Source organism: Panthera pardus, unplaced genomic scaffold (genome assembly GCF_024362965.1).
Source record: "Panthera pardus isolate Hobbes unplaced genomic scaffold, ASM2436296v1 HiC_scaffold_11, whole genome shotgun sequence".
Classification (NCBI taxonomy): Eukaryota; Metazoa; Chordata; class Mammalia; order Carnivora; family Felidae; genus Panthera; species Panthera pardus.
This window is the reverse complement of record NW_026526666.1, coordinates 81,357,741-81,385,597: the sequence shown is the minus strand read 5'-3', so window position 1 is coordinate 81,385,597 and position 27,857 is coordinate 81,357,741. Positions and strand designations below refer to the sequence as shown.

The 27,857-nt window shown below is 47.5% G+C and overlaps 1 long non-coding RNA gene across 2 annotated transcripts; it reads right to left on the bottom strand.

Moving 5' to 3' along the window:
• Nucleotides 1-3,302: 3,302 nt before the first annotated feature.
• On the bottom strand, nt 3,303-27,720 carry LOC109255289 (uncharacterized). 2 transcript variants are annotated; one of them, XR_002075169.2, is made up of 3 exons: nt 27,614-27,720; nt 18,215-18,367; nt 3,303-4,165 (listed from the first exon to the last, which is right to left on the bottom strand). It is a non-coding gene; the product is annotated as an uncharacterized LOC109255289 (long non-coding RNA). The 2 variants fall into 2 exon arrangements; XR_008420493.1 differs by lacking the exon at nt 3,303-4,165 and adding an exon at nt 11,492-13,042.
• Between the last annotated feature and the right edge of the window lie 137 nt (nt 27,721-27,857).

The window sequence follows — 27,857 nt, the reverse complement described above, 5'->3', positions numbered from 1 at the left end:
CTCTGTGCCTCAATTTCCTCATTTGTAAAATAGGACAGGAATGGCGTGAGAATTAAATGGGTTAACATATAAAAAGCATTTAGCACAAGTAAATGGCTCACAGTAAAACTTCCATAATTGTTAGCTGTTGTTGCCCCAGGAGCTTTCATAGGAACTGACAACCCCCATGTACAGAATCTCTCCAGGTTTCCTGGCTAGCTTTGAAATGTTGAAGCTGCGCCCCCCCCCCCCATCCCTCGTAGCATATTAAACAGTCTGTTGTGCTGGTGAAGGCTTGTTATCTCTCCAATGACATTCCCTCTTCTTAGGATCATAAATAATTCCTGGACTCAAAGGAGCTGGTTTCTCCTGCACATCTCCTAGCACCAAATTACCAGAGTGGCTCCTTGCAGAAGGGGATCTTGACAAACAGCGGAGCCATAAGTCAGGCTCCTTGAAACACTTTTATGAGCGCCTTAATGAGGGAGATGAGCTGTCATCAGGCACTCGTCCGTCCTTCCTGGCCACAGGAAATGAGCTCTTTGTGCTCAAAGGATTTCCAAAGCTGAGGAGCAAAGAGTTTTCAGGAAGTGGGGCAGGGATGAAAAGCTGTTGACTCAGAGAATCCCAGGGCTAAACAGCCCCCATCCTGCCATTCACCTTATAGGGTCAAATTACTCATGGTCTTATTGCAGCAATAGCACCAAAGGGTGGCTTGTGTGGGGGGTGTTAATTCTCTCGCCCCTCTTCCCCAGGCATATACACTTGGGCAGCCGACCCACCACCACCCCAAAAGATAATGCTGTATAGAACAATGGTTAAGAGCATAGTCCCTTGGAGCTAAAGAAGCAAGTGTGAGTCCTGCCTCCCCTACCTTGGAAAAGTTGCTTAACCTCTTTGTGTCTCAATTTCCACATCTGTAATATGGGAATAATACAGTACCCACCTTTGAGTCTCCTGTGAGGATAAATGAGTTACTGACATAAAGTGCTTGGGATGCCCTATATTTGCTAATGAAATGTATTGCTAATGTATTTGCTAATGAAACAAAATAAACATGTAAGTCCAGTACAAACAATGTACTTTTGAGGCAACCACAGCCTTAAGCAAAGTGCCCTAGGCCCTCTCTCTGTCCCTCAACTATATGCTGTAGGCTGCCCTCCCCATTCTGACTTGTAAATAAAGATTGCCCAGGAATAAGAATGTGTGCTTAAGAACTCTAGTTTGAGCCTTGACTCTGCCACTTGTCCTTGTTCTGTGAGCTTGGCCAAGTTTTTACATTCCTAAGCCACAGTTGTGTTATTTGTAAACTGAGACTAACTTCCTCTCGGAGTTGCTCTGAGCGTTTGATCAGATAGTGTCTGGCAAGAAGTGATGGGGTCCTGCTTGATCATAATCACCTTGCTCGTTTACTGAGCTGTTTCTGGTGAATATCTTTGCTCTCCTACAATGAAAATAACATTTATTGAGCACTTACTCTGGCCTTGTGTTATATACATCATCTTATTTAATACTTAAAATGAGACGAAGGCCCAGAGGGATGAAATAACTTGTCCAAGGTCACAGTGGAAGGCGGTGGCGGGACCAGGATTCAAGCTGGACCGATCTTCGAGTCCATGCCAGTCACCCACCATACTGCAAGCCCACCCCTGTTCTAGCATGGCTCATACAATTCACGGCATGTGTGTTCTATTTCTTTAGGATTCCTCCCCCATCCACAGGCACATGCTCTCCCCTAGTGCCCAGCAACACCCAGCACCATAAGTGTTCCACATACTCTTACTGAAGGACTGAAAGTGAATGGCAATGACATTTAATAGGGATGATAGTCCCCTTTTTGGGGCTGTCCCCAGTGGGGAAGGAAAGCAGCTGGGAACCCTCCTCTCCACCCCCAGCATCCTCTTCCTGCTAACTAACAGTATGGAAGGCCTTCTTCCTTCTCCCACGGGGGTGTCAGGCTTCTTGGTTTCAGAGATCCACAATAGGCACAACGATGACTCATCTGCAGTGAACATTTGGAGAGCTGTCAGGGCCGCTGGTGCTTTTTAGGGCTCTGTTAACATGCATCAGTGGCGTGATTTCCAAATAACGGCCTTGGAGACCTATATTAGTTTCCTAGGGCTGCCATAAACCACAAACTAGGTGGCTTAAGACAACACAGATGGATTCTCTCATAATTCAGGAGGCAGAAGTCCAAAATCAAGGTCTCAGTGGGGTCAGTTTCTTTCTGGGGGCTCGAAGGGAGAATCTATTCAATGCCTTTCTCCTGGCTTCTGGTGGCTGCTGGCAATCCTTGGCACGCCTTAGCTTGTAATGCATTACTTCAATCTCTGCCTCCACCCTCACATGACGCTCTCCCTGTGTGTCTATGTCCCAGTTTCCCTCTTCTTGTAAGGACACCAGTTCTCTTGGAGAAGGGCTCACCCTCATTCAGTATAACCTCATCTTACTTTGATTATATCTACAGACCCCAGTTGCAAATAAGGTCACATTCACCAGTACGAGGGGGTTAGGACTTGAACATATCTTTTCTGAGGGACACAATTCAACCCACAAGAATATGTGCAGAGGAGATGAAAAATGAAGGAAGGGGATGAAGAGAAAGGGGAGGTTGTCTATAAGGGGCAGATCATATTTGAATAATAGAGGGTGACCATGGGTCCCATAGGAATGAGAAAGTTTTTCTTTTTGGCCAATCTCGTTCTTTCCCAAAGATGTATCCAGCTCATAGACTCACCATACTAGAGCTAGAAGAGACTTTAGAGATTCATTCATTCATTCAACAGACATTTATCAAATACTCTTTGGGCAGCTGGGCATTCAGAGAGGACAGAAATGGTCAGAGGGAACTGAGGTGCAGAGAGGGAAGATGAGTTGTCGAGGATTCCACATCAAACTAGAGGACCGCCAAGAACAGAATGGGGTAGCCCAAGCCCCAATCCTGAGCCTCTCTGATGCCTACCAAGAAGGCTACCCACCCCTTGGGTCTAAACGTCTGGTGCACAGATAGATCTAGGTTTTTAAAAGGTGTTTGTGTCTGAGGCTCATTACTGGCTTCCCCAAACTTCCATAGGCAGATCCCGTCATTGACAAACCTTGGACAAAGCTAGAGCCATCCCTTATCTGAAAGTGCAATCTTGCAGCCTTTTTTTCTTTTGGACCAATTGTTGGTTAATCTCTGACGCATCACCTTCTCTGGATGCCACAGCAGAATCAGGCATACAGAAACTCCATCTTTTTTGTCCCCAGTGCTGACAGGGAAACTGTCATGGAATTGGCTCTCAGTAGCCATTTACTCAATGAGTGAAAGAACATTGTTTCAGTTGGGATGAAGGCCTGTTTATTTCTATTTCAACCTTCCACGTTCAGTGATGGTCACAGAGTTGGTTTGAGATTACCCGAATTCCACCCTGAAGGTCACAGTTCTTTTAACATGAATATTCCATTTGTCATTACATCATTAGAAGAGGTGGCATCCTGCTCCCATTATTGGTGGCCGATGCAAATACTGTCTTGCCTCAGGCTGTCATCCTGTGAGACTTCAGCCTGGAGCAGTGAGACTGAAAACCCAGGCGGGCTGGGGTCAGAGATGGGGTCAACCCAGCAGGAGTTGTCAGATCAGAGCAGGGGTGAGAAGGAGGTCAGATGGGAGATCAAAGTCCAGGAACTAGGCAGGTACACAGAGTTCCAAGGATGGTGGCCAGTGGCTGGAGCCCCTTCAGAAAATGTCTCATGGGCAGGTCTCCTGAGTTGGCCTTCTGCTCACAGGTTCTTTGTGATTGACCTGGGTTTGGGGGTCCCCCCTCACAAAGAGGACACAATCCGTCAACATTATTCAGCAGGCCTCATGTTCACATGATCAGACAAACTTGAAAATCCCGGAAGCAGACTTATTTGTTCTAGTCACGCAGCCCCAGGCTTGCTGCTACTTTTTAGATCCGCATTCTGACTCTGGCTGTGCATCAGAACCACCTATTTGAAACTTGTTCAAATGCAGATTCCCATGTCCCTCCCTCAGAGGATCTGATTCTTTAGGTCTGGGGTGGGCTGCTGACATCTTGAGAGGCTGTATGATGCGGGGGTTGCACTCGGAGGCTCCGGAGCCAGGCTGCTTAGATTTGCAATGGTTCTGCCACTAACCGGTGACCCTGTCGGTACTTCATCTTTCTGTGCCTCAGTAGCTTATCTATAAAAGGTAATAATAATATTCAGCTTATTGATTTGATGGCAGATTATTTAGTATATGCCAAATCTCAAAATACTAAGTGCTCAATAAATGTTATTTACTATTGTAATCTTTATTTTTACCCAAGTACAAGTGATTTAGAAACACAGTCCTTCCTCCCTCCCTCCCTCCCTTCCTCTCCCTTCCTTCCTTCCTCACTCCTTTCCTCCCTTCTTTCCTTCCTTCCTTCCTTCCTTCCTTCCTTCCTTCCTCCCTTCCTTCCTTCATTAATCACTGAGTGCGCCTACCTGCCAGGACCCATGCTAGACATCCACAGTCCTCCCCAGTTTACAGTCTAACAGGGAAGCCAGGATTGGGAAACACTGCTCTACTCACTGCCTTCCAAACTCTCATTGGAGTCTGAAGCTCTGGGCTTCCCCTCTGGTGTCCCTCCAGCCTAATTACCTTCATTTGCTCCTTGAAACGGAACATAATGGAAAGAACAAAGGAATCATTTGGATTTCGTTCGCCATTTTCTAGTTAAGTGACATCGGACAAATCACATGTAGAAGGTACCTTTGTCTACTGCTTCCTGTGTATCCATGTTCTAGGAATGGCTCTGCCTCTCCCCTAACCACAGAGCCAGGAAGAGAACAGCTAAACACACCTGTGATTCTGCCCCTCGCTCCAGGCCACAGATTATTGGTCGGGGCAGGCAACTGACCCAAGCTGAGCCAATCACATCCCACCTTCAAGACCCTGGAGGGGAGCTAAAGCCTTGCTGCCTGCCTCTGGCTGCTTTCTTGAATGGAGGTGATGTTAGGAGCTGTTGGCAATGGACATCCTCTATCATACGTATTAGGAAAAAGAGCAAATCAGTCTGCAGCAAGAAAGAAAAGCAAAGCTCATGGTTGATTTTTTCAGGATGCTGAGGGTCCTAATTGCCTCCTTATGCTGTCCCTAACCTTAGATTCTGTGACACATCTTCTATCCTGATAATAAATTTCTCTTTGTGTTGAAGTCAGATGTAAGGCATCTCTTGTTTTCCCCGCTGCCTGGAAGACAGGCTGTACCTCCAACAACGTGTCTTCCATGTTCAAGAGATCAGTTTTTCAAGGGCAGCTCAAGGGAGAAGCAAATTCAGGTCTGGAGTCTTGGGGCCAAATTGCTTCTGTTCCTACGTTGAGCTTTTGGGTCAAAGAACTTGAGGAGCACAGAGGTCAGGGTCTTGAACACTAGAGGGGACCTGGCCAGGCCTTTCATGGGAGGGACCCCTATTTCTAACTCTCCTTAATTAAGGAAGAATCTTCCAGTCTCTCCTGCCACCTGGTCCTGCTCTATTCTTTTATATTCACAATTCCTCAGACATGGACACCCCTTTCCAAATTGAGCTGCATTTCTGACACGCACTTGGAGCTGGTTATTAAGATATGTCTCTGTGTCTTGGGGATAGGGGTTGGGATGGGAACAGGAAGGTGGAGTATGTTCTAGTATGTTCTAGTATGTTCTGAACTTCTGGTGTTTTTTGTTTTTTTTTGTTTTTTGGTTTTTTTTACCTCAGGCCTGCCTCTCCTAGCATGTCACAGGGATGATTGATGTTCCTTTCCCCAGCACCCCTTTTGATCAACTAGGTATCAATTCCTCCATTTTATAGACAGGGATGACATTTAGCTGGTTTACACCAGTACAGCCTCAAATGCTTTTTAACTTAGTAAAAAAAAAATTTTTTTTTATTGATTGTCGCTCAGTTCCCCTAAGTGCCACTCCAGCTGCTTTTCACCCTGGTTTCTTCCCTGGGATCCCCTAGACCTCTATACCATCCAGCAACTAAAAGGTTAATACCAAGCACATCAGGAACTTCCAGCATACTCACCACTCTAGAACTTTGGCTTAAACACTTGGGCATGTTTTCTGATGTGTTCCTGCCTCTGCCTCACTAGTTAGACTTTTATTTTGTTTTATTTTATTCTATTTTATTTTATTTTATTTTATTTTATTTTACTTTGTTTTATTTTATTTTATTTTACTTTGTTTTATTTTGTTTTGTTTTATTTTACTTTGCTTTCTTTTATTTTATTTTACTTTGCTTTATTTTATTTTACTTTGTTTTATTTTATATTATTTTACTTTATTTTATTTTATTTTATTTTATTTTATTTTATTTTATTTTACTAGTTAGATATTTTAAATACCTTCCTGTTTACAGGTGAAGTTTAAAGAAGTTAACTAATTTAATTTGTTTACTCATTCATTCATTCATTACATTTTTAAAGTTTATTTTTGAGAGAGGGCATGAGCCGTCCTGTCTATACCACAAATCACTGACCTTGTGATATAGGGCAACAGCTGTCCCTCAGCCAGAGGCCTCTGCTACCTCAGCAAGTACATCTTTCACCAAACTGGGCCATCTAGTCACAAGAGGTACAAAAAGGAATATCAGAGATACGGAGATGGATGGTGGTAATGCTGCCCAACACTACAAATGTATTTGATGTAACTGCATGGTACAATTAAAAATGCCTAAGATAGTAAATTTTATGTTAAGCATATTTTACCACAATAAAGAGGAATATTCGACAAACTGGATAAGGATGGTCTCCTACAACCCAAACTCTGTGGTAGGGTCAGAGAAAGAACTTTCGCTCCTCAGCCACGCACAGTGTCTGCCTTTGGGGTCATTTCTACCCACAGCCCCTCTGAAGGCAGCTTTGGGTATGATCCCCACCCAGCCCCTCCACCCATGGACATAGCTGAGGAGCCCAGGCATAGGCATCTGGCCCAGGACAGGCAATCTAGAGCTAGGAAGAGGCAAGAAAGATGAGCTGTACTCCCAAATTTGAACCAAGGAGGACTTCTTGTAGAGCAGAAGGTGAGGAAGCTGCTTGGGAGTGGGAGAAGCCAGCAGAGACACCAAGAAAAAGTGGCGCAGGGGCACCTGGGTGGCTCAGTCGGTTGAGCATCCGACTTGGGCTCAGCTCATGATCTCACAGTTTGTGAGTTTGAGCCCTGCATCAGGTTCTCTGCTGTCAGCACAGAGCCTGCTTCAGATACTCTGTTTCCCTCTCTCTCTCTGCTCCTCCCCTGCTCTATCTCTCTCTCTCTCTCAAAAATAAATAAAACATTAAGAAAGAAAGAAAGAAAGAAAGAAAGAAAGAAAGAAAGAAAGAAAGAAAAAGGGACCCAACTCTAGCAAGAGAGTGTAATTGCCTGCCAGTATCTGTTACCCTCCATGCTGGCAAAATGTCTAATAACAGGTTCTCTGGCCGGTTGGGAGTGGTGGAGGGAAGTCCACATTGGTAGTGTTTGCCAATTTCTTTGGTGTAAATACTCCCACCAAGGCTGATTTCAAGAAGTCATATCAATGAATAAGGAATTGGAAGGGGGGCAATGCATGTGATTGGCTCTCATGAGCCTACATAAGCCCGCTCCAAACACCACCAAATTGTCCCCTTCTTTCTTCTACTAACAGAAAGTCCCCTTTGTGTTTCATCAGGGCTCATGGTCATTTGGCTGGAAACTGGCTGTGATATACACCCGTGCCCTGTATCACATGTGCCCTATGGCAACATAAAGAAGATCTGGTCAGGGGCCTGTGAACAGAAGTGATGTAGGCAGATTCTCTGTACCTCCTTACGACCAGGAGCACTGGTCATTCCGGCTCTCTCTGTCCTCCTTCCTGCAGGCTGGAATGTGGACATGGTACAGATGAGGAGAACATCTTGGATGGTAGCAGGGGATGCAGGTTGGAGAGAAACTGGATGTTTGGGTGACCTCACCCAGCAGAGCTTCCTAACCCCCCTGGACCAGTCACTTAAGTCTTCTGTTTTAGGAAAGAAGTAAATGTGTACCTTGTTTAAGACTTTTATTTTGAAGCCTCTTACTATGGCAGCTTATCCGACTACTGCCTAATACTTAGCTCTAGGACCCCCAAGGATTTGATGCACTTTTATGGATATCATTGCGGCAAACTCTACCCTCTGTTTTAAGATGTCCCAAACGAGTCTGTCTAGATTATAAGCAAAAGATTACTAGTCAGCATTTGCTAGGCTATGCAGCAGAAACCACCCCACAGTCTCAACAGCTGACGACAACAAGGTTTATTTCTTATTTACGCCACATGACAGCAGGTCATTTGAGGTCCTGTTCTATATGTGTTCACATTCTGGGTCTCAGACTGAAGGAGTGGCCGCTATATCATTCCAGAGACAGAAGCGAAAATGCCGTGGCTGAGTCTTACAATGACTCTTAAAGCGTCTGCTGGGATGTGGCATATGTAGCTTCTATTCATGTTCCATTGGCCAAAGGAAGCGAATGGCCTAGGCAGACACCAAGGGGGTAGTGAGGTATAGCCCTCCCCACAGAGAAGCACTGTGAGTCTCATTGCTATGGTCAGAGATGGATAACCCTTTTACTGAGAGTTCAACAAATAGTTGGGAATAATAATACAACCTATCACAAGAGCCTAAAGTGAAAAACATGCATTATGCTGGGATAGATCCTATTCTTATTCCCATTTTGCAGGCGAGGAAACTGAGGCTCAGAGAAGATAAGGGCCATGTAGTCATATAGTCCTATGCTACTCTTAGAACTGCAAATTCTGAGAAGCTCATCTCAATTTCTCTGCCATGGATCACCTTGTTGGTAATAAAACCCTGTAGATAGTCCAGAAGACCCACTGCTTTCTATTTCTGGAAGCCAAGCTCTGGAGTTCATGAAGAGCTCACTAAAGGTCAGCACGTGGAAAGAGAGGAAGAGGCTGCAGACAGTGGAGACAGGAAGTTTGGGGGCTCATCCGGGGGCTCTGCCACTAAATCACTGTTCACCTTCAGGAAGTTATTTAACCTCTCTGGGTCTCTGTCATCTGAATATGGAAGAGGTCCTAGTACAGCTCAGAGTATGCAATTTTAAGGTTAATCTGGCTGTAGGATGCTGATATCTAATCACACTATTCCCAGGGGAACTTGGGAGTCCCTCCTCAGAAGCCCTGTTCTTTATTTGAAAACTACCTCGAAAGATACCCATCTATGCTCATTATTCAGCCATCCATCCATCTATTTATCCATCCATTCACTCATTCATTCATCAAAGGTTCATGGCAGGTCCTCTGTGCCAGGCTCTACACTAGGCCCTGGGGTGCAGAGATGAATCAAATGTGGTCTCTTGCCTGTAGGACTTTACAGTCTATTGGAGGAGACAGAGATACAGATAATGGCGAAGGCTGCAGTAAGTTGTTCTAATCACAAAATGGTGTGGTCAGAGCTATCAAGGAGTCTGTGCAAAGAAGCTGCACCAGGCCAGGGAGGAAGCGACTTCTTTGGCCCAGGTGTCGGCTTCTGGGGCCGACAGATGAGGGAGGAAGAACCAGCAGAGAGGTGAACACCATGAGTTCAGATGAGGCCTTTGGTATGTGCAGGAGGAGGCGTCCAGCAGGTCACTGAGACTGGGTCTGAGGCCGGGGTGGGTGTGGGGGAGCTGGAGGTTCAGGATGTGGATTGGGTGTCTTTCACTGAGGATGGTCACGGAAGCCATGAAAACATATGAGATTGTGATTTCCCTTCTGTACACCGTCCCTGAACTTCCGGTCGCCCGGCCGCACAGAGCGGCCACACACACCAGCCTTTCCTGGGGAGGGCCCTGCAGGGGACTGACCTAAGCTGGGTGCACCAGTGTACAAGTAGGCCCCGATAGGAACAAATGTGCAACACCAATTCTGTTTTATGGCCTTGTCTGATGCTAGGACACGTAGAGAGGTCACCAGGTCATCCTCGGTGCAGCAGGGACATAAATCAGGCAGCGCCCTGCTTCCTGAGGCCCCAGCCGAGGAGGACAGGGCCTGTCCACCTCTAACTGGGATCAATTACAGGCCATTCCTGCGCGGGCCCAAGCTTCCTTCCACGGAGTTGTGCAGGCCTGGCCCCAGGAGGCCTGGCAGAGAAGCAGCTCTTAGGCCGTGTCTGTGACAAGATGCAGGGCTCTAACCTGGACAGGGAGAAGGAGAGAGCTACTCGCCTAAGTGGAGAAGGTAATAACGGTGATAAGGAAACGGTATCTACCAAGTGCACTGGTCTAGGGCATGGCTTAACGTGCATGCTTTCATTTTAATGCCACTGTGACCTTCTCAGGTGGGTTCTCTTGCTGGCCTCATTTGTAAAATGAGGAAACTGAGGCTCAGGGAGATTGGGTAACTTGCTCAAGGCTACCCACTCAGAAAGTGGTAGAGTCCTGAATTCCAACCCAAGCCTGTCCGCCTCCAGCAGCTCAACTCGAAAGAGTGGTAGAGAGATGACAGCTGGCCTAGACAGCCTGTCCTTTGGAGTCAAATAGGCTTGGCTTCAAATGTTGGCTTTGCCACCACTTAAGCGTGTGGTCTGAAGCCGGTTACTGAACTCCCGAAGCCTCAGCTTCCTCGTCTGTGAGATGGGGAACACAGAACCTACCTTGTGACATTGTTATGCAGACTAAGAAGAATACATGCAAAGTACAAGTAAGTGCTCAGGTGGTAGTATCATTGTTATCCTCATCACCATCCTGATCCTTGCCTCGTACCTTTGCTTACCACACTCGAGTAAATGGAAGAGTAAGTACAACAGCTTCAAGCATGAGGGAAGCTTGCACACCGGGGGGCCTGAAAGTGATCTGATTTGGTGTAAGTGGAAAGAGGGGTAAAGTAACAGGATAGAGGTTCAAACGACAGACAGAGGCTGTATCACGCAAGGTTGGCTGTAAACCGTAAGGATTTAGGGCTTTGTTCTGAGGTCAACCAGAAGCCATTGAATTCTAAGCAGGTAGAGGAGTGTAGTTGACTTTGCTTCTCAGAGAGATGCTCTAGGTGGCCCATCTGTTCTCCCTAGTACCCCTAGTGAGTACAGCAGTGCCTAGGACGTGGTGGGTGTTCAGAGACCTTTGTTAAATACATTTGCCCAAAGTTACCGCTTTATCCAGGCCTGCTCAGTTATGAGAAACAAGTGGGCACTCTTGTTAGCCCAGGGAAAGATGGTGTATTTTAGGGATCATTTTAGAGGCTGTCTAGGGAAGATCAAGAACAGAGACTAGAATGGGGACATGATCCTGGATCCAGGTGGCTGCAGATCCTCAGCAGACACGATGCACAGGTCATCAAGGGCGCAATCTGCCTGCTTCGTTACTCCCTGCCGCTCCCTCTCATTATTATTTGTTTCTTACTTCAAAATCTCAGAGAGACAATCTGATGGGCTTACTCTCATCTTTTCATGCAGCATGAGTCTGAAGGAGGAAGCCATGAATACCTGAATGACATTGGGATTCCATGAGATAAAAAGGAGGGAGGGGAGATAGCTGTTGGGAAGGCAATCGATAGCGAACACTACATTACCCAAATAATTATTTAATTGCAAGTTGTGATACGTGCTTTGAAGGAGAAGTACAGGGTGCCATAAAGGGGTGTAAGAGGATCTAAATTAGACTGGACGCCTACAGATTGACTGTTCTTGAGTCAATACTCTATTACTTAGGATACAGGCTAACTTAAATGGGATGCAAGTTTATTTTTCTCACATGAAAAGTCTAGATATGAGTAGTTCACAGCTGGCAGGGCCAGCTCTGTCCCAAAGAGTCATCTGGGACCCAGGTTGGTGGCTTGATGCTACTATTCTCAAAATGAGGCTCCCATTTCTGAGTCCCCAGCCCCAGGGGTAAGCCAAGGAAGCTGCCACATCGCTTCTGCTCACCTCCTATTGACAACAAACCACAGCTACATAGCCATACTTATCTGTGGGAAGTCTGGGGGATGTAGAATCCGGCAGGGCAGCTGTATGTTCTCTGTTACAACTCGGGGTTGGGGGAGAAGAAAGAGGGAAAGGAACCCATGGAGGCAAGAGGTAGTATGCGGGGCACACGCACTGACCAGCAGTCCGACAGACTATTGAGAGACGTTCAGGGGCAAGCCCTGCCACGGGAACATCTGCCCCACTGATGTCCAGGGCAGAGTGGAGGAGGCAGCAAAAGCAACAGATCTGACCGCTGCAGAAACATGCATGGGGCAATGCTGGGACTCCCCCAGATGCCAAGGGCACAGCGAGCTTGTGACGATTCTGAGCCTTGCAGTTTACCTCGGTTAGGATGACGCAGTATTGAATTAGGAACATATGTGTCCAAATGATATCGTGGTCTCTTTCGTTCCCACAGGCTGACGAGGTCTGTGAGCATCCAGGTTATCCCTGTCACACAGAGGGAGGCTCCTGGATCAGAGTGCTGCTGGGCCTGGGTGTGGGAGGGGGAGGCATGGAAGGAAGGTCCAGGCACCAGATCAAAATAGGGGAAGACGTTGACAAAGCATGCTTGCGGTGTTCAGGTATTCCCCCAAGAAGCGATAGCCTCCTGTGCATGCTGTGGCCTGCAATCAAGCAGGGGCAGTGGCATTGCCCAGGACCCCGGAGGCATGGCTGCAGGTGTGGCCAACAACAGCTGTGCCTGGCGGGAGCGGCGGTGGCAATCAGGCCCTGAAGGATGAGTCAGCTCAGCAGGAGTGTGGAGAGGGTTGAGGGTCAGCAGAACAGTCCGGCTGTGGTGGGAAAGGACTTCTCCTTGAACGGAAGTGAGGTACGTTTGGGAATCAACACAAGTTGGTGCAGACACTTAACAGGGAGCTGGAGACCATCTGATCACTCAAAAATCACTGTCCCAAACCCACACAGATTGTTCCAGCTCCTCCCCTCTCTTCCCTTTCCGTTGGCAGGTGATGGTGGCTCCCTTCCACCTCGCTCCCCCATCCACTGGGACTGTATTGCTGAGAGGCACCGGGTCCTGCATATTTTAGCAAGTGGCCCTCAGATCTCAATAGAGATGTGAGAAGAGGCTCTTTCCCACAGGAAGGTTTTGGGTCCTCCCTTGGATAAGATTGGTGAAGTAAGTCCCTGGAGCCTAAGGAGGAAGATGTTACTTAGTCAGAAGAAAGGTATGAGATGGGGCACCTGGGTGGCTCAGTCAGTTAAGCGTCCAATTCTTGACCTTGCGGTTCATGAGATCGAGCCCCACTTCGGGCTCCGTGCTGACATTGTGGGGCCTGCTTGGGATTCGCTCTCTCTCTCTCTCTCTCTACACCTTCCCTGCTCCTCTCTCTCTCTCAAAATAAATAAATAAACTTAAAAAAAAGAAGAAAAGAATGAGAAAAAGCATGGAGACATAGCTGGATATAGTGTGTTGAGGGGGTTCTATGGGGGTGGTAGCAAAGGGGGCAGCTGATGTTAGGGGGAACTTGAGAGGAGGCCTGGGGCCAGATTATGGCTGAGATGTCACGTGTAATGCTACCCGCTGCAGGAAGGAATCAGAGCCTGGCCCGAGATGACACCCAGCTCAGAAGGACTTGTAGCTGAGGTCATGAGATGAGGAGCTCAGGATGTCCACTGACCAATGATCCATTTCTGTAGATGGCTTTCTGGTGTACAAAATGCTTTCACAACTCTCACTGGTTTAGCCGTCTATCACTGTGGAACACAGCAACCCAAAACAACCACATTCATTTTGCTCACAGACCCGCAATTTGGGCAGGGCTTGGCAGGAACAACTCGTCTCTGTTCTACTTGGCATCAGCAAGGACAGTTGGAACCATCGGGAAGCCCTGTCACTCACACGTCTGGCACTGGATGCTGGGGCATGAGCTGAAGCTGTGATTTGGAACACCTATGTGGCCTCTACGTGAGGCCTGGGCTTTCTCACAACAGAGTGGCTCGGTTCCAAGGGTGAGTGTCGCCAGACTGAGAGCGAGGTGGAAGCTTTTCTAACTTAGGCTTGGAAGTCACGTTACATCACTTGTGCATTTGGCTTGTTAGCAGTTGGTCACTAAGGTCTTCCCATATGCAAAGGGAGAGGAATTACACTTCGCCTGTGGTTAGGAGTAGTGTCAAAAAATTATAGACATATTTTAAAAACACCACGCCCTGAGAAGTTGGCCTGATGGGGTCTACGTTCCAGAAAATCTGGGTGATTTGCCAAGATCACACAGCCACCAAAAGACAGAACCAGGTCTAAGTATGATATACCTGTGCGTGTGTGTGCACGTGTGCACGTACACACACACACACACACACACACACACACCCCTAACCTAGCTAGTACTTTACATAATTTGCCATCACTACTAAGCTATCTAATAGTCATTTTATTTTTAAAGTGTATTTATTTATTTTGAGAGAGAGAGAGTTTGCAGAGGGAGGGACAGAGAGAGAGAGAGAGAGAGAGAGAGAGAGAGAGAGAGAGAGAGAGAGAGAATCCCAGGCAGGGCTCAATTCCATGACTCTAGGATCATGACCTGAGCTGAAATCAAGAGTTGGATGCTTAACTGACTGAGCCACCCAGGTGCCCCTAGAATACTCGTTTTATTTATTAAAAAAATTTTTTTTAATGTTTGTTTATTTTTGAGAGAGAGGGCAGAGAGAGAGAGACACACAATCCAAAGCAGGCTCCAGGCTCCGAGCTGTCAGCACAGAGACTGACACGGGCCTGAACCCACAAACTGTGAGATCATGACCTGAGCTGAAGTCGGATGCTTAACCAACGGAGCCACCCAGGAGCCCCAAGAGAATAATCATTTTAAACTCAATGTTTCAAAAGTCGAACTCTTATTTTCCCTAAACCTGTTCTTCCATGGTGTTCGTGCCATCCTTGACTTCTTTTTCTCTCATATCCCCCCTCAAACCCATCAGTCAAGGCTGCAAGTTCTGCCTTCAAAATGCAGCCAAAATCTAACCATGTTTTCCTTCCTCTCTGGTTGGCCATCATGGTACAAGCTGACATCCTCTCATACCTGCATTTTTGCAATAGCTCCTTGCTTGTCCCTATACTTCTGTTCTCACTTTCCCACTGCTTCCCTCACCCATTCTGCTCTCATCATAGCAGCCTGAATGATTCTTTTACAGTAGAAATCAGATTGTGTCACGCCTCTTCTGAAAGCCCTATGATGACCCCCTGTCTCACTCAGAGTTGCCAAAATTCTTTCAATGACTTTCCTGGCCTCGTCTCCTACAACTCTTATAACACCCTGTTATTCGCCTCTTTCCCCAGAACTGTAGCGAAGGCCATTCATCCCCAAGCAGAGCATCCTGGCAAGGTCACACCACAGACAGGGAACCATATGGAAAGGGATTTCTCAGTAGTCCCTGAGGAAAGAAGATGCTGGGTTCTCTTCCCTCAGGGCTCCCACAGTAGATCTTGGATGTGGAGTGGGGTGGGTGAGGTGGGGGGGAAACATGGAGCAGATGTGGTGGGTGGTGGGAATGGATGGGAGGGGGAAACGTGACTAGGGCAAGGAGGGGGTGGGGCTTCTGCACCCTCCAAAATGGACTTTGGTTTAGCTCAGCCTGGTATTCCCATTGGATGGAGTGACCATTGTCAGCCATGAAAACGTGGAAGCAGAGATGGCTGTTCAGGAGAGAACCGAAAGTTGAAGCAGAGATGACAGAGAAAGAGAAACTACTAGAAGGTCTCTGACTGCCCCACCCCCCGGCTTCAGTCCTCCCCCAGGCCTGGCTGATTCAGGATTCCATGAGATACCCCTGCATCTTCCCAACAAAATATGCCCGGGGTAGTCTGTGTTGATTTCTGTTCCTGAACACAAAAGGACCTCAGCTAAGACAATGGAGTAGCCCAGCTGCCTCGGCTGGGTTCCCATTTGTTCTGTGTATCAGTATCTCCATCCTCATTCTATAGCCCTTGTTTGGACTCCTCTGCCCTTGTGATGTCTGAAATAACAGGAAACAGGGCATCCTTACCCAGGGCTGCTGGGAATTACACCTGAAAACAGCAAAGCCACAAAGGCCATAACAACAAAGGAACTCACAGTCAAACCCCAATGGTCCCTGAAAACCCGAATGGGGAGTGGTAACTAGGACATTCTCACCTTTTACAGAGGAAGAAACTAACTGCCTCTGGGATGCCCTCGCATAGGCCATTTGAAGTTCCTCGGGCCACATTTTTGCATCTGAAGAAAGTGAGGGAAAAGCATAAAGAAACTGGGTCATGAGGATGGAAAGAGAGCATAGTGTCTGGCACAGTATGTTCTCAACAAATGTTGTTAGTTATTTTTATTATTAAAAAGGATTCTAGGTAGCCCCCAAAAGGGGGATTCTGGGACATAAAACATCTCTGGGCTGATATTGTTTAATGTGCTTCTCAGGATGCCTGGCATATAGGAAGGTATGAGAAATGGTGGTTCCGAGGAAAGTATTTAAAGTTGGGACAAGAACTGAAGCGAACTCAGGCAAGCAAAAGCCATTTGATTTGGTGGTGGTGGAGCTGTCTAGCGAACATCTCTTCATTTTATTTAGAATTCCAGTGACGTTACTTGTTTTTTTTTTTTTAATTTTTTTTTAATGTTTATTTTTGAGACAGAGAAAGAGCATGAACGGGGGAGGGTCAGAGAGAGGGAGACACAGAATCTGAAACAGGCTCCAGGCTCTGAGCTGTCAGCACAGCTGTTCGCGGGGCTCGAACTCACGGACCGTGAAATCATGACCTGAGCCGAAGTCGGCCGTTTAACTGACTGAGCCACCAAGGCGCCCCCTGACGTTACTTGTTTATGCAGTGAAATCACTAAGAACTGGTTATGAGTAGAAATTATATTTGTTGACCAGTTAACAACTCATAGAGAAGGTGGTCACTTGGGTTCATCAGAAGTCTGTACTCCAGGAGGACAGGAGTGCCTAGGCAGTGTTGGGGGGTGGGGGGAGAAAGAGGAAGTGGAGATAGGGGATGGAGAGAAAGTAGGGGAGAAAGGATGTGCAGAACATGGAGGCAAGAAAGATGGGTGAATGGAGAGAGAAAGAAGGCACCCCCAGAAAGTGGCCCCTGACCAAAGCAAAGGCATCAATTTCATTTTATTTTATATTATATTTTATTTTATTATTTCACTTCACCCCAACTCACCTTACCTCACTTCACCTCACTTCACTTCACTTCTTTGCAAAGCTGTTTTCTCCATTCTCCTTCTTCCCAGAGCTACCACATGAGAATCAGTCTGACCTCAGCTTCCTTCCATAAACTCCTCACATCACCTCCCAAGGAAGTGATGGTGAGACCCCGGCCTTCTGAATGTGTGTGGGGTGTAGTGGGCCAAGGGGATAGTGGGAGGGGTCTTTTGGGCTCTAAGAGCTTCACTTACTTCCCAATGGTCAGGAGTGGAGGCTGCTTGTTCCCACCAACACTCCATCCATCCCATCACCCTCCCCTGGCCTGCCCACGACTCTGGGTTCTAATCCCAGCTCTGCCACCTGCCCTCTGCTCGGCCCTGGAAAATCCCTTTCCCCACTTTGGGTCTCAGTTTCCCCATCTGAAAAGGAAGGTGTTGGCCTAGATGAACTCAGAGGACCTTTCCAGCTCAGGCAGTCTTAAATCTCAGATTCCTGACCAAATGAGGCAGGAAAGGATCCCAGAGTGTCCCATCAATGTTGGCCTTCTCAACTCCTACGTGAGGAATTGGGGTAAACCAAATCAGACTCCTGGTTACCATAACAAAGGGAAACTGAAGGCAGAATCCCTTTTTGGTAATAGGGTAGAAGGAGCAGCAGCTCCAGCATCTAATTTCTGGGGGATCGGCAGTGCAAGCTAAGGCCAGCAGCAGCAGAACTGGGACCAAGGGCAGTGAAAACCCAGCTTTAAGTCAGAGCACTCTGACAGATCAGACGTACAATGGTGAAGGAGTCAATTTATGAAAATCCCAGTCGCCTGGAATGAAGTGCTCATCGAAAGCAAGGCTCTAGAGGCTGAGTGGCCGTGCGATGGAGCAGCATGAGGGGCACAGAGACTTCAAGCTCATATCCTAACTACTCAGCTTGATTGTCCACCCAAAAGCTAAGGATGTTTTATGACTGTGATTGAAGAATCTCAAATTTCTTGCAGAGGCAGGAACAAGGGGAAGAGGTAGTAATTACTGGAACCAGGGCCCAGAGTCAACCAGAGGAAGCGGGAACTGTGGCAGGCCTGCCTTGCAGGAGTTGGCACCATGGGAGAATTGCAGCTGGTGTTGAAGATGCCACCAACAGAGAAGGAGGGGGAAACATCCCGGCGCTCTCTCTTGCCCTCCAACCTCTTCTCACTCACGGGAAAGTCAGAGAATATAACTTGCAGGTATTGGCTTGCCAGTGATGTGGAGCAGAGGTGTGGATTCAAGAAGCAGGCCCAGAACTGGTACAGATGGAAAACCATCCTCTTCACAGTTGAGAGATGTATAACTAGCATCAGATTCCAGTATACCTAGAAGGCAATTACAAAGTAAATCCAAGGGAAGAGGCAAATAAAGATGTTCTGCTCATTTATATTGTCCAAATCTAAAGAATACACGTGGAAGCAGGCCCTGAGGGTGTGGGACCAAGGAGGAAGCAACATAATTTTAGATTGTACTGAACGTATCGATATGGATGCATTGACCAGAGATTTTTATTGCATTAGACTAGTTTGAGTGGCCAGGAATGTTCTAATTTGTTTGCTTTGTTGGTTGATTAGATCTTGGACTAACCAGTGGTCTACTAAACAAAGCTAAGATGCCATAAATTCCTTGGTATAAGACAGAAGGGGGGAGGTTGAGAGTACATTTCCATATGCGCTGTGTTTCTCACTGTATTCCTAGATTGGGCCCAGAAGACAATCTCTTTCTGAAAAGCATTGAGAAATGCATTAGTGAGGGGAACACTGTCATCTTTGGAAAACTCTATTATGACTGCTCTCTGTGAGACTGGGGATAGTCATAGGAAGCTGCAGTTGATGTGGGCTCCCTAATTTCAGTAGTGCTCCCAGGACCCTAGAGCAGCAGATCCCAAGCAGTGCACTTAACCACTACAGGCAAGGTGGGCATGGTTACTTATAGGCATAGAAGGGGGGTTCAGATGCTAAATGAATGACAAATGCCTACTACCATCTACTCCTTGGCTTGTCTATTGACATAACCCCTTTTCCCAGTACTTATGCTTCAAAGTAAAGCTTCCATCAAGTATAATACAACCGCTAATATATTCACTCCTCCCCAAAGAAGTCAACCTAAATCTCATGAATAATTATATCCAGCTGCCAATCCATGATCTGTGGGATATGGTGCCTCCTGTGATGACTACTATCTTGTCTCGAAATTCTATAATCTGAGCAATAAATTGTAAAATTAACCACCACCAACACACTATTTAATAATAATGAGGGAAAGGGAAGAAGAGAAAAATGAGTTTAAGATAGTTAAATTGCTGCGTTTGATTGAGTCTAAGAATCAGTTGCAAGACAGGGCGCCTGGGTGGCTCAGTTGGTTAAATGTCCAACTTCAGCTCCGGTCACGATCTCGCAGTCCATGAGTTCCAGCTCCGTTGGGCTCTGTGCTGACAGCTCAGAGCCTGGAGCCTGCCTCAGATTCTGTGTCTCCCACTCTCTCTCCCCTCCCCCACTCACACTGTGCCTCCCTCACCCTCAGAAATGAATAAATGCCAAAAAAAAAAAAAATAAAAAAAAAAGAACAGTTGCAAGACAAACCATTATTTTATGTAGGAAAATGATCCAGTTGAATGACAACATAATGCTTTCTCACCACTTATAACTTGGAGCGATTTTATACATATTTAGACAGATTTTTATCTTATATAACTTTGTACACACAAAAAATTAAAATGTAAGAAAAATTGATTGATTGTGGCATTCCTCAAATTCCTTCATATTCATAGTGCTCCTCTGAGCTCTTCCCACGTTATTTCCCCAACACAGAACATGCACCCCCGCTGCTTTCTTTCCATGCTCTTCTTGAACGTACAATAACTTTTTACTCCAATGTGGAATTATAGTGTCATATTTCAGAAGATGTCGTAAAGGACGACCAAACTAAAATAGGTGGGATCAAGAATATCTGTATCTCAGTTGATGTGCTGATAATGTGAACAGCTACGACCCAACTATGCATATGCATGGGCAACAGTCACCGCGTCCTGAATGTTGCCTGATTACCAGCAATAGCCAGGTGTTATTAATCGTAGGACACAGCCCTACAATTGTTCAAAGGTGTTAAAAACGTGAAAAAATGAACATCTTCAAACAGTTCCTTATAATTTGAGGAGTGGAGACAGACAGCTGCAGACCCAGTTCCCGCACTACCCCTGGTGGTAGTCTCTTTACCCACAAACCTCTTTGACAACTTGTAATTTGAATGTGCTGTTTCCTGTTGGGGCTCTCAGTAATGCACTGGTGTATTAGCAAGTTTGTTTATCGTTTTTTTTTTTTTTTTTTTTTTAATATATCTAGAATCCAGCATCCTTGCTCAACATTAGTTTTAATAGTCTGTGTCTAGAAATTCTTGGAATTCCTGTGTGGGCAATCGCAGCATCTTATAAATGGCGACCCTCTTGTTTCTTCAAACACTTACAATTTTATAATTTTAATTTTTGTTCTTTTTCTTGCTTATTCTCCTGGCTAAGGCCTCCATTATAATGTTGGATGTAATTGTAGTTGCCTCATTCCTGGCTTTAAATTGAATGCAACAGGCTGTTTATCATCAAGAATTAAATGCATTGCAGATCCGGGTAAATACTCTTTTATAAGTTCAAGGCATTTTTCTTCTCTCTGAGTTTATTATTATTATTATTTTTTAAATAATGATCAGATTGAATACTATTGAATCGTTTACTGCACTCTTTGAGATAATCATAAAGTTCTATTTCCTCTTTCTGCTCTCCCCTGGAGTCCTGACTCCATCCTGGTGGTGCACAAGGTCAAGGCCCCGAAGACCATTCTTCCTAGCCCCGGCCAGGAAGGACAGGAATGGACCCCTATGGTCTTCTTGGAAAACTCTTGGGCTTTTTGGACTCTTCCACATGGAGCATTACAAGATGTTTAAAAAGGCATCATTTTGATGTATTATTTTGCTTAATAAAACAGCTGCATTTTAAAAAATCCTGATCGACTCAAGATTTCCTTTCTACTAGGGTGAGGAAAGCAAGTAGTATAAGGGGGTGTTGCCATACTGCCACCATATGTCATTTGTAGCAATCTTATCAAGCCAGTATTAGTACACTTGACGCGCAGAGGAGGAAACTGAGGCTCAGAGAGGTGAAACGTACTGCGGTGGAGGACGATGGCCGAGTGGGATCCTGGACCTCTAGGCCCAGATCCTGTGCTCAGAAACACTGCCTGCTTGCTCACTCACAGCAGAAAAGTGAGATGGGTCTCTCCTCCCACTAGTGTACTTCTGCCTTTCTCTGGCTCTTGGACCCTGGGCTCCAAGCATCTTCAGGCTGGTATCACCCTCCAGAAGCTGTGTGGTTTGGAAGCATTGTGGCCTTCTGCCCCTGCTTCCAGAGCCTCCCGGGTACCCTGGGGGCTGTATACCTGTCAGTGCTGTGACTGTGTGTGTGTGTGTGTGTGTAAGTGGAGGATAGGGTCTGGGCTCCCTCTGGAAAAGGGAAGGGAGGAGAGAGTGGGGTTCTGATTCTGCTTCTCTGCAGACCAGGCTTGGTGCCAAGATGGGCGAGCACTCTTATCCCTTCCTCTGACTGCAGGCTGGACTGCTTCCAGCTGCCCGGTGATGGAAAGCTCCTGGCCACCTCTGAGCTCCCACTTCTTCCTGATTTGCCCCCTGGACTCCAGTCCACCCTTCCTTGCAGCAGTCTTCTCGGTGACCAACCTGACACAGGCCTTGGCAGCTGTGCCATAGAGTGTGGAGGAAGTCTGTTTCACTGGTTCCACTTCTGTCTTGCCCCCGGATGCCCTCTTCCACTTTCCTGAGCTCAGGTCTTGGGGCTGGTTTGCATCTTCCCAGCTCCTGCCAGGAAGTCCTGAGGGCTTGGGGCAGCTATAGCAGCTTTTTCATTGGACCCTGAACTGATTACTTCTTTCTGCCCCTGACATCTCGGGCAACCTGAGCTTCCTCTAGTACCTTGCTTTCTCGGGGCCCTGCCTAGATGGGAACTTGGGTATTCAGTTGCCTTCCGGTCTACACAGCTGGCTGTCAAGTATAGTTGGTATCAGAATGTGAGGGAGCTGGCCGGCATCTTCTCAGACCTGGTGCTTGGCCCCTCCTCTGGTGACGCCTGGACACGTTGGAGCTGCCATTCACCACCTAGCTGAAAATGGCCAGTCTTCGGGCCCTCCAGGGCCTCCGGCTGGAGGCTCTGTGTCTGGGCCACACCAAGATGGAGGCAGCTGCAGTGGTAGGACTGGGGCTGCAGAGACTGGACTTGAGCTGCCTGCCGGGGCAGCTGCCCCTTTTGAGCTGCTCGAGCTGAACTTGGGAACTACTCTAATGGGGCGCGTAGCTCTGGAGGCTCTGGCTTCCTGCCACAGCCTGTAGATCTTGGGTCTTAACAGCGGTTTGACCAGGTTTAACAGGATGTAACCAGGCTTCCTGGCTGCCGTGCCCAGGCTTCAGGGACTGAAGCTGAACAGCCATCGGCTGCGGAGCGCCACACTGTGCACGTATGAAACAGGGGCCCTGGGTTTGTCCAACAATGGGGTGCATACCCTGTCCCTAGCCACTTCCTCCTGGGGAGCTGCCACATCAGGGAAACCACATGGCTCGTCTGGAGGGCCAAGTATTCCAGGGCCTGAGGCTGGAGATGGTGGGCTTGGCAGGAATCCACTGGTAGCCCCTCTGCTCGCACTACATCAGCCTAAACCTGCTGGATACCCACATGGTGCTGAGCCTGGCCTTGGACTTCCGGGGCCCAGAGAGTCCACACAGCTTGAGCCTGTAGTTCCCCTCTGGCCTTTCTGGGGTAGAGTTGTCCCTGCCCAAGAGGCTGGCCAGCTTAGAGCTTTGTGCAGCCTTAGAGAGGAAGTTTTAGAAGCTGGCTCCGCATGTTTTTCCAGTCTTGCAAACCCTGACTCTGAAAGGCTAGGCACTGCAGCTGGGGACCCGGAATGTCGCCAAGATCTTCCCTGCCTTTTGCCAACTCCTCCTGCTTGGCAATAGCTTGGAGGCCCTGTGCTCCCGGGTGCCTCTAGCTTCTTCTTTTGGCAGCTTGCCACACTCCAGTATCTGCGGGTATGGGTGGATGGGCATAGCCCTGGGCCTGAGGCATCATGGGGCTGCCCAGCCTACGGGAGCTAAAGCTGCAAGCACTGTGGTCCCCAGCCTGACCCTGCCCAGGGTGGCTTGAGGAGCTGGCCAAAGCGGGTTTGGAGATACAGTCTGCTGCTGCTTTCTGGAGCCTTGGCAGTCTCTGGGTTGTAGTGCTAGACTGGAAGACAGGCTTTGTTCTGGATGGCAGGCCCCAGAAGCACAGTCCCCAGATACCCCAGTATCTGTATATTCTGGGTGCTTCCTTAGCCTGCCAGTGTGCCAGTGCCTGGGTGGAGCCCTGGCTTGAGTGGTTCCCCCAGTACATACATGAACAAGGTATCACACTAGCCGTGCTGGCCAAAAGCTGGGGGCCACCCCCAAGAATCCCCTTTTCTCTTTTCTCTGGATCCACTGCCTCAAAACTTTGGGAGCCGGAACTCTCTTGGGGCCACTCTGCCTGCTGTTTCTGCTGATCTCCTAGCTCCTCCTACATGAAGCCAGAAACTCCTGGATCTTCTATCTCTAGCCTTGTTCAGGGCTGGTCTTCAGGATCTCAGGGGTTGGAAGGGGGAGAGTAAGAGGTTCCTCTATGATGTGTTTGTGTCCCACTGCGGGCAAGACCAGGGTTGGGTGGTGCGGGAGCCGCTGTCTACTCTGGAGAGCAGCCTTTCTACCAGCTAGGAGCTGTGCCTCTGCCTCCCCAAGCGCGATCCCAAGGCAGGCAAGGATGTGGCTGACAATGTGGCAGACGGCACGGCAAGCAGCCGGCTCACACTGTGTGCTGAGTCACCAGGTCCTGCACACCTCACACAGTTGCTTGGAGCGTCACCTGGCCACTTTCCTGCCGGCTGCTCCCCCATCCTCTGGTGCTGCTGCTGGTTTTCCTGAAGCCTATCTCCCACCACCACCTCCCTTGGCTACCATGGACTGGCTTGGCTGCTCCGCAGAGAGGACTTTCATGTGTGGTTCAAAGAAGATGAAAGAAAGGACGGCTTCTGGGCGTGGCTGGGGAGCAGGCTAGGGCAGCCTGGGTTGGGGTAGAGTGGGTGCGTGCATGTTGGAGGTGGGGATAAGACAAGCAAGCCAGCCTGACAGGGAGAGAGTGGGTATGTGTGGGTGCACGGGACTGAACACAGCTTCTGGTGGGAGGTGGGGGTGCTGCACGTGTAGGGAGGATCAGCTGGTGATTTGGGGAACACAGGCTTTGGGAAGGCTCTGGAAGCTGAATGAGAAAATTTGGGAGAGGGCAGGTGGCCGTGCGGTATGTGATGTGATCTCAAGATCTCCAAATCCTGGGTAAATTTACTAAATCCATGAAATGCTTGGCTTAATTGGACTTTCTGTTTTCGATGGAAACCCACATGAGGCAGAAGGCGAAGGGGCTGGGGTCACGGAAACTGTAGCCCAGAGGAAGTGGAGTTGGAAATTCATGGAGGGTGTGGGAGAGGAGGCAGCGCTGGGAGCAGTCCTCAACTGTGAAATGGGGGTCTGTGCCAAGTTCAATCAGATCTTCAAGGGGCAGAGGGGCCCCTCTTGCCATCTGGGTTATAGAGGAATTGGCAGCTGAGGACCGAAAAGCTGGGATGCTGCCCAGGAGGCAGCAGACTGATCGCCTGTTCCCTCAGTAAAAACACGAAGGCGTGGTCATACCTATGGTCTTATTTGAGCCTCATAACAACACTGGGAGGAAGAACCCACCCCCTTGGCACTCCGTGTCTAGCCATGCCAAACTATTTGGAGCTTTTGCTCCAATTTGGAGCTCCCGGAACACCACGTGCTCTTGCCTCTGGGCCTTTGCATGCACTGCTCCTTCACCCAGAAACACACTTTCCCCCAATTTCTCTCCTCTGGGGAGCTACTACAGATCTTTTAAGATCCAGCTTAGCCACCAACTTTCTCCAGAAGCCTTTCCTGACCTCCCAGCCTAGGTAAGCTGCTGCCTGTGGGTTCCCATCAGCCCCTGCACTTCCCTTTCCGAAAGTACTGGTTACACTGTACTGGCCCACACAGGCCTGGGGGCCCCTCGAGCATTGGTCTCCAAAGAGGGGTGCACGAGATGATTCATGGAGGTTTAGAAGAAAACGTTAAAACTCATACGTATTTCTATTTTTTGATCTCATTTTATTCTGAAGCTCGATTGCCTGCTTTATATGGCTTTATGTTACTTAACCTCTGTACCTCAGTTTCCTCCTTTGTAGTATGGGATAGTATTAGACTCTTGCTCAGAAGATTTTGTGACTGTTAAGTGAATATGTATAAAGCACTGAGAGCAGGACCTAGTAATGCATTATAAACGTTCAATAAAAGTTAGCTTTTTGTGCAATTATATATGTACTACATTCATATCCTTATACATAAATAACACGTTGAGAGTGTGTATTCAAAAATATCTTACTAATAGGAAGCATTACCAATTTACTAATAGGAAATTGGATCTGGAAAGTTTGGAGATCAGGTCCTGGAGACGGACCAGTTTGATTTATCTCTGCATCCTTGGAGCCTAGGGCTGGGCTGGCCCAGAGAGGGTCTTGTAGACAACTGTGGACAGAAAAAAATCTTGGTGGATGGGGAAGCAGAGAACTGGGGTCTGGTTCAGTTTCTGTTGATTATTTCTATATGACACTATGCAGGGCACTTGGACTCTTAGGGTCTTAGTTTTCCTCTTCTGTAAAATCCCAGGCTTTAATTAAAAAAAAAAAAAAAAAAAAAAAAAAGCTAAGGGAAACCATCAAAGAATTCCAGGCTGGATTTAGGGTGAGGGGCGCCCTCTTGTGTCCGAACGGTGTTTTTCTCTCTCTCTACATCCTCACCACAGGCTTCTCCCAGACAGATGATCCTGAAGCGGCCATCCTTCACCCCGCAAATCTGACTTTCCCAGTTCAGATCCGGACACTCTCTCAAATGTCTGACACACTGTCTCCCCACTCAACCTCCACCCTACTCCACCTGTGATCTTTTCCCTATGCAGCGTGGGACCCAGGAGAGACCTCTGGGGTCAGCCCAGTGATTCAAATTCTGGCCTGACACTATGTGATCTTGAGCAGGTCACTTCATCTGGGTGAGCCACCGTTTCCTCCTTGTAAATTGAAAGTAATACTACCAGCCTCATGGGGCTGTTGTAAGACTTCAATAGCAAGGAGTGGTGCATGGGTCACTGTTATGTTCACTGAGCACAATCACATGAGTTATTAACTATGAATAAGTTGGAACATGTTTCATGAACGTTAGAAACTACGCCTTTAAAACTAAAATCTAGAGTTTCCCTAATTTTAGCAGAAGCCAGCATGTACTGAGCATGTGCCAAATTCCACGTACTGTCACTTTCCCTAAAGTCTCATACCCATTAGTAAAAAATAAGAATAATGATTATTAAACTCCTCCTGCCAGAAATGTGCCAAGTCCTTTACAAACTTTTCTCCATTTATTCCTCTCACAAACCCTATTAAGTAGATGCCATTATGATAATTCCCACTTTACAGATTAGGAAACGGAGGTACAAAGAGGTTAAGTAATTTGCCCAAGGTTTTACAACTAGTGAGGGGCAAAGCCAACATCCTGCATTTGAAAGAAGTTTCAGACACAAGAAGTGTGATTCCAGAGACCATGCTTTACCTGCGTTATCTTGTTTAATATATACAACACTCTACAATGTAGATTCTGTTATATCACTCACATTTTACAGATGCAAAAACCAAACACAAAAATGATAAAGCGATGCAGTAATTCATTCAAGGCCACACGGCTAGGAAGTAGGGATTTGGATCCATGCCTGACTACAAAACCCTACATGTTCAACGCCCCTATTAGACTGCTCATATCCCGACCTATTCATAATGCTAAAAAGCGACTGCATTTATAGTGAAATTATTCTGATTATTATTATTCAAATAATGATTAACATTTTTCCAACACCCAGAAGTGCCAAGCTCTGTACTAACTGATTTACATAATAATGGCTAAACATTTCACTGTGTATTATTAGGACCCAGGCCCTGATTTAATTGTCTTAGGTGTATTATCTCATTGAAGCCTCACAAAAACCCAGCCAACGAGTGCTATTATTATCCTCACTTTACAGGAGAAGAACCAGAGGTTCACCATCCATCTCAAGTTATGTAGCTCTTTTTTTTTTTTAATTTTTTTAATTAAAAAAATTTTTTTTATTTTAAGAGAGAGAGAGAGAGAGCGCACGAACAGAGGTAGGGGCAGAGAGAGAGGGGGGAGAGAGAATCCCAAGCAGGCTCTGCACTCTCTGCGCAGAGCCCAGATGCTGGCTAGAACTCACCAACCGGTGAGATCATTATCTGAGCCAAAACCAAGAGTGGGTGGCTTAACCTACCGAGTCACCCAGGCGCCCCCCCAGTCATCTAACTTTTACTGTGAGCTGGAGATGGAACCTACAGTTGTCCAACTCTCTCCTGTCTACCAGTCTGGTCACCTCCGTTTACCCTCTTTGTCCCTAACTCTGCTCTCACCTCTCCGATGCCCACAGGCTCTAGCCTCTTTCCGGCAGCAGACCCCCTCGCCTTCAGCTTGAGGGCCCGCCCACTGGGCGGTGCCATGATCTCGGAACCTGCGGAAAGGACCAGGGTTGCGACAGGCTCCGCCCCCACGAATAGACCCTGTTCCGATTTGTTCCGGTGCCCGGGACCGGGAGCAGATGACACATTTATTGGCTGAGGATATCGGGAAGGCAGCCAACGGAGGCTCGCGCTCGCG